Source organism: Sorex fumeus, unplaced genomic scaffold (genome assembly GCF_029834395.1).
Source record: "Sorex fumeus unplaced genomic scaffold, SorFum_2.1 ptg000022l, whole genome shotgun sequence".
In the NCBI taxonomy this organism is placed as follows: domain Eukaryota; kingdom Metazoa; phylum Chordata; class Mammalia; order Eulipotyphla; family Soricidae; genus Sorex; species Sorex fumeus.
Window position 1 is genome coordinate 3,132,780 of NW_026606079.1, and position 6,701 is coordinate 3,139,480.

The following is a 6,701-nucleotide window of genomic DNA, read 5'->3' on the forward strand; positions in this document are numbered from 1 at the left end:
GCAGGGGCCACCGGCTGGTTGGTGATCAGTGACCATTTATTCCCTTCTCACAGTTAGTTACATAGGATCACGAAGGGTTGGGTACACATAGGTGGGGCTGAGCATTGCCATAAGGGAGGTAAAGCCCCTCCTCCAGGGGAAGTTCTAGGGGATTAACTCAAGGACAGAATCTCATCGGATTCGCACTCCAGATTGCTAGGAGATCCGCTCAGGGGCGGGATCCCATCCAGGGTGGTTGCTTTCTCCTTTCCTCAGCTAGTAATCCATTTAAACAATCAGAGTAAATTTACTTTTTATAATGTTTCTGTCCACTTTGTATAAACACAGCCACTTGATCAGTTGACTTCCCATTAATCATCGATTTGCTCAAGTGGGTGCCAGTAACACCTCATTTGTCCCTGTTGTGTGCTAGTGTAGCCCAGTGGCATCTGTTCGTTCTAGGAACACGAAGAGCCTCAAACTGATCGTTCAGGATCTTGATGAAGAAGTCTGACCTCTGGTAGGTGGGCGGCCACGCGGTCTTTTGACATCTCCTGGAATCCAGTCGGTAACTGCTCTAGTCCAGCGGTCGTCTTTAAATCTCATTACGTGTCCAGCCCATCTGATTTTTGACGCCTTGGCAAACGAGACAGCATCCCTGATTCTTGATCGTCAATGGAGGCCGGAACTCCGGATTCTTTCTCTCATTTGAGTGAAACGTGATACTCCAAGCATAATAAATGAATAAATAAATGAATAAATAAATAAAGGCCCTCCCGTTGTTCATAGATTTGCTCGAGCGGGCCCAGTAACGTCTCCATTGGAGATTTTGTTGTTACTGTGTTTGACATATCGAATACATCACGGGTGGCTTGCCAGGCTCTGCCGTGCAGCCGAGATACTCTGGGTAGCTTGCCGGGCTCTCCGAGAGGGGCGGAGGAATCGAACTCGGGTCGGCCATGTTGGCTGCATGCAAGGCAAACGCCCTACCACTGTGCTATCGCTCCAGCCCATAACTCTTTCAATTCCTCTTTGAGAGACCCTAATAGCGTTCTCATCCTGTTTGTGTAGGGTCCAGGTCTCTGAGGCATATGTTAATGCAGGAAGAATAGTGGAATCAAAGAGATGTGCCCGGAGCTGGAGGTTCTTTGTCCTCTTAGCTATTTCTTCGAAGCAGTAAACACAGTAATAGATATATTAACACAGTGAGATATATAAACACAGTAAGAGATATATTAAGCTTAAAGGTTGGCTCTTTCTGGGGACTTAAATCACTTAAATCACTTAACTTCCCGTTAGTCGTCGATTTGCTCGAGCGGGCGCCAGTAACGTCTCCATTTGTCCCTGTCGCGTGCTAGTGTAGCCCAATGGCATCTCTTTGCTCCGGGAACATGGAGGGCCTCAAACCGATCGTTCATGATCTTGACAAAGAAGTCTGACCATCTGGTAGGTGGGCGGCCATGCGGTCTTTTGACATCCCGTGGAATCCAGTCGGTAACAGCTCTAGTCCAGCAGTCGTCTTTAAATCTCATTACGTGACCAGCCCATCTGATTTTCGACACCTTGGCATATGAGACAGCGTCCCTGATCCTTGATCGTCGACAGATGTCAGAACTCCGGATTCGTTCTCTCATTTGAGTGAAACGTGATATTCCAAGCATAGCTCTTTCTATTCTTCTTTGGGAGACCTGAATGGCGTTCTCATCTTGTTTGCATAGGGCCCAGGTCTCTGAGGCATATGTTAATGCAGGAAGAACAGTGGAATCAAAGAGATGTGCCCGGAGCCGGAGGTTCTTCGTCCTCTTAGCTATTTCTTCGACGTTCTTGAAGGCGTTCCAAGCCGCTCTCTTCCTCCTGCGCAGCTCGGGTGCCAGGTCATTTGTCATGTTGACCTCTCGACCTAGGTAGACATAGCTGTTGCATTCGGAGATGGTCGTTCCATTGAGAGCAAATGGGGCGTCAGGAACAAGGCTGTTTCTCATAAACATTGTCTTCGTAAGATTCAGCTGTAGTCCTACCTTACCACACTCACGGTCAAAGTCGGCCAGCATTTGTGCCGCTTGGCTGATGTTTGGTGTTATTAAAACAATGTCATCAGCAAAGCGGAGGTGGTGTAGTTGCCGACCATCTATCTTCACTCCCATTCCTTCCCATTCCAGTCGTCGCATGATGTTCTCGAGGGTGGCACTGAAGAGTTTCGGTGAAATGGTATCACCCTGCCGCACCCCTCTCTTGACATCAACGATCACTTCTTTGTAGAATGGTGAGATCCTGGTAGTGAATCCGCAATACAGCTCACGGAGGATCCTGATGTATTGGGCTTGAATGCCCTGATTGGCTAGGGCTTCAATGACCGCTTCCGTCTCAACAGAATCAAAGGCCTTCTTTAAATCAATGAACGTTAAGCAGAGCGGCATCTTGAACTCCCGAGAAACCTCAATGAGCTTGGTTACCGTGTGGATATGGTCGATGGTGCTGAATCCTTCGCGGAACCCTGCTTGCTCGCATGGTTGTCCTTCATCTAGTGTGCTGCCAATCCTATTCAGGATGACTCGAGTGAACAGCTTGTAGATGACAGACAGTAGGCAGATCGGGCGATAGTTGCCAATGTCATGGATGTCTCCCTTCTTGAACAGTAGTACGGTCCTGCTGGTTTTCCATTGGGACGGAACCTTGCATTCAGACAGGTAGCGAGTGAAGAGCCGAGCCAGTGTATTGATGAGTACTGACGGCAGGTTCTTCAGGTGTTCAGGTCTGACCTTGTCTGGGCCGGGTGCTGTTTGCTTCTTTTTTTTCGAGGACCTGATGGTACAAGCGAGAATGATCAAGTACAACATCATTGGTCTGACCGAGACAAGAAGACACGAATCTCACCATGCCGTTTTCGACACCGGAGAAGAATTGTTCCTCGGAACATGCGATAAAAGAGGTGTTGGAGGCGTCGGTGTCCTTGTCAACACAAACTTGGCCAAGAGCATTGATTCATTCGAATGCCTAACAACCCGAATCGGACGTTTACATTTGAATAGATGTGGCTCACTGCCTGCAGTTTCTATCTTCGTTGTCTACGCACCAACATCTCATTATGATGAAAGAGAAATCGAGAAGTTCTACATGGAGCTAGAGAAGTTCTATAAAGAAGACCACACCTTCTACAAGATCATTGTGGGTGATTTTAATGCCAAGATAGGACCGAGAAGATCAGCTGAAGAACTTCACATCGGGACCCATGGCCTAGAATGGAACGAACAGGGTGAGAGACTGTCTGAGTTCATCATGTCCACCAAGACCATTCATGGTAACTCACAGTTCCAGAAGGCAGAATCTAAACGATGGACATGGGAGTCTCCCGGTGGACGATTCCACAACGAAATAGACCACATCATATTCAATCGACGGTTTTGCCTGACTGATGTCGCTGTTGTCCCAAAATTTCGAACGGGATCGGACCACCGTCTCCTTCGTGCAAAATTCTACTTCACAGAGCGGGGAGAAAGGGCTGCAAAGTTCAAAAAGAGAACTCCCAGAATGACCACCAACTGGGAACTCTTTGGTACTATTGCGGCAACATGGGAAGATGCCATTGTTGACAACATTGACGAGGAATACGATCGACTGGTTCAGCACCTCCATGAATGTGCGAGGAACGCCAAGAGAGAGATAGCCACAAAAAGTCGCCTATCTTCGAAAACTCTTGAGCTAATTCGCCAGCGTGGTTTGGCGCATGCCTCAGGCAACCGCAAGCTAACGTCCGAGCTCGCAAAGCAGTGCAGAGATGCGATCAAGGAAGACCTCAAAGAGAGAAGAGCAGAAGTACTGGTAGATGCGGCAGAAGCCGGGAAAAGTATTCGTAACGCCCGCCTGTCCTTCGCCAACTATAAGACCAAGATGACTGCCCTCCGACGTCCTGATGGATCCATCACATCCTCCAGAACGGCAATGGAGAAGATTATCCATGACTTCTACTCAAATCTCTTCGATAGCCATGTCCACTTGCCGACATACCAAATTCCACAGGATGGGTATGTCGTTCCTAACGTTCTCCCTTCCGAAATCCGACACGCCATTTCTGGGGACATCTTGCTATATATTCCAGACCACAGTCCCCAGACCGGGTGAGTCTTTCCCAACCCCAGCAGGATCCTAATTCCATTACTTCTTTTTGGGTCATGACAGAGTTTGTTCCAAGACTGTGCTCTTAACTTATACTTCTCCTGGTGCTTAGCTTGTCCCTTTTCGATACCAGGGTAGCTTATGGCCTGCCCTGGGTCCGCCCAAGGGACCCTCGTCTGGGGGTTATTAGGAAGTAAGGGCAACTGAGGCTTCAGTCAAGTAAATAAGATGGATGCCCAGGAGTAAATATCATTTGAAGTCCATTAACTCCCAAGTTACAAAAGCACAGCGTCAACTGTCTCCCCGTGTCTATGCAAAAAGGACATTGCTAAACCATGCAAAAGACATAAAGGAGGGACTGGAGCAATAGCACAGCGGGTAGGGTGTTTGCCTTGCACATGGCCAACCCGGGTTCGATACCCAGCATCCCATATGGTCCCCTGAGCACAGCCAGGGGTAATTCCTGAGTGTAGAGCCAGGAGGAACCCCTGTGCATTGCCGGGTGTGATCCAAAAAGAAAAAAAAAAGACATAAAGGAAAGAGAAAAGCAATATAGGATTAGCAGTGCCTGATGGAATTAGGTGTGCCTCAGGAGCACTGTGATGGGAGTAACTCAACAAACCTAAGCTCCCCGCGGGAGGAGGAAGGACAAACCAATGTTATCCAACATCTTCTTCCTTTTCCGTTTGCAAAACACACAAAAAAGAGCTTTCCACCCCCCCACCCCCACCCCAGAGCAGTGCTTGTTACAAAGTGCGCAGGCATGGCTCAATGACGTGGCTGATTGCCCTGCACTGTCCAGATGTGGGGAGAGTCCTAAGAGCCGTTCCTGCAGCAGCGGTGGTGACAGCAGCAGTTACCTGGGGGCTCAGGGGAGCTACAATCAGGAGTCCAAGGACGGGGAACCAGAGTCGTCTGACCTGACTCCTCCTCGGATTTCCTTGTGACTTCCAGCTGCAACCGGTTTGGCGGGGCGGGAGTTTGGAGGGTTGAGGGGTCTCTGGTGGTCTAAAGCTGAATCGGGCGGATGAAGTGTGGAGGGATGTGGAGTCTCCGGGGGTCTGGGTCCAAACCCGGCAGACGAGTTTGACTCCAGACAAGGCGCAAGGGGACCCAGAGTTTCTTGGTGGGGTCGTCTGTCCGTTGAAACAAAAGCGGAGCCTTTGCCTTGAATGAGGAGTTTTCCCGCTACCCATCCTTTGTCAGGTTTAACCCAAACTGGAGAATTGTTTGCTGATCCCGTGCACCTTCCTGAAAATGCCTTTCAGCTGCGGTGTAGGACTCTCCCTGGGGTAAATTTAAGAAGTTTAAGGAAAATAAAGTCAAGAACAAGGAGTCAAGAGGGGGCGATTAGGGGTTGTATAATCTCTTTCTTTACACTCCGCAGGTGACGGAAATCATCTGGGCGTTATCTTTAATTTTCTGACTAAATTCACGTTTAGTCAAATCACAAATCTCCTGGATATGCGGAACAGTGTTCCATGCGTGCACGTGTGCGGTTGACTCACCCTCCCTGTGGGGTCTTACCGGAGCTTGGCTATCGTCAGCCACGCTGCAGTAAACATGGAGAGGCATGCCTTTTCATACTGATGTGTTTGATGGTCGGTTCCTGGGAACAGAATAGAACATGGAAGTTCTATTTGTAAGATTTTTCTTTTTGGGTCATACCCAGCGATGCACAGGGGTTACTTCTGGCTCTGCGCTCAGGAATTGGTCCTGGCAGTGCTCAGGGGACCATACGGGATGATGGGAATTGAACCCAGGTCGGCTGCATGCAAGGCAAACGCCCTACCTGCTGTACTATCGCTACAGCCCCATTATTTGTAAGATTTGGAGAAGTCTGCAAACCACGAAGGCATTCACTGCTTCCAAAAAAATGTTATCATTTAGGGATTTCAGCATCCTAATTGATTGAAGTTACTTAGTAGACTAAAGAGAAGAGCTGGAATACATGGGCTCATATGAGATATTTAACCACACATGTGAGTTTTCCTCTCTGAACTCTGACACATTCCTCCAGATTGTAGTGTTTTTTTTTATGCCTTTTGGATATCTAGTATTTTTACAAACTGTGCATTTAGCTATTTTAAAATTCCTATTAATTATAATGCATATCAATCAGCTTAATTTTCCTTCAAATTTTAATTTGTATTAGATCATCTCATCTCTACATCACTCAAAAGCTAAATGTTGATTTAAGCCTAATAATTAGACTTAATTTTCTAATATCACTGTATCACTGTCGTCCCGTTGTTCATAGATTAACTCAAGTGGGTGCCAGTCATGTCTATATTCGTCCCAGCCCTGAGATTTTAGCAGCCTCTCCTTCCTCGTCTTTCCCAACGACTGGAGGCTCTTTCAGGGTCAGGGGAATGAGACCTGTTATAGTTACTGGTTTGGGCCTATCGAATACACCACGGGGAGCTTGCCAGGCTCTGCCTGTGCGGGCGGGATACTCTCGGTAGCTTGCCGGACTCTCTGAGAGGCATATATTTATATTTCTCTCTATGATTTATTGCCTGTCTGAATTCCATCAAACATGGTGTGGCAATTATGGAACATGGGTAGGAAGTGTCTTATGATGTGTCGCACGGTCGCAAAGCGACCTG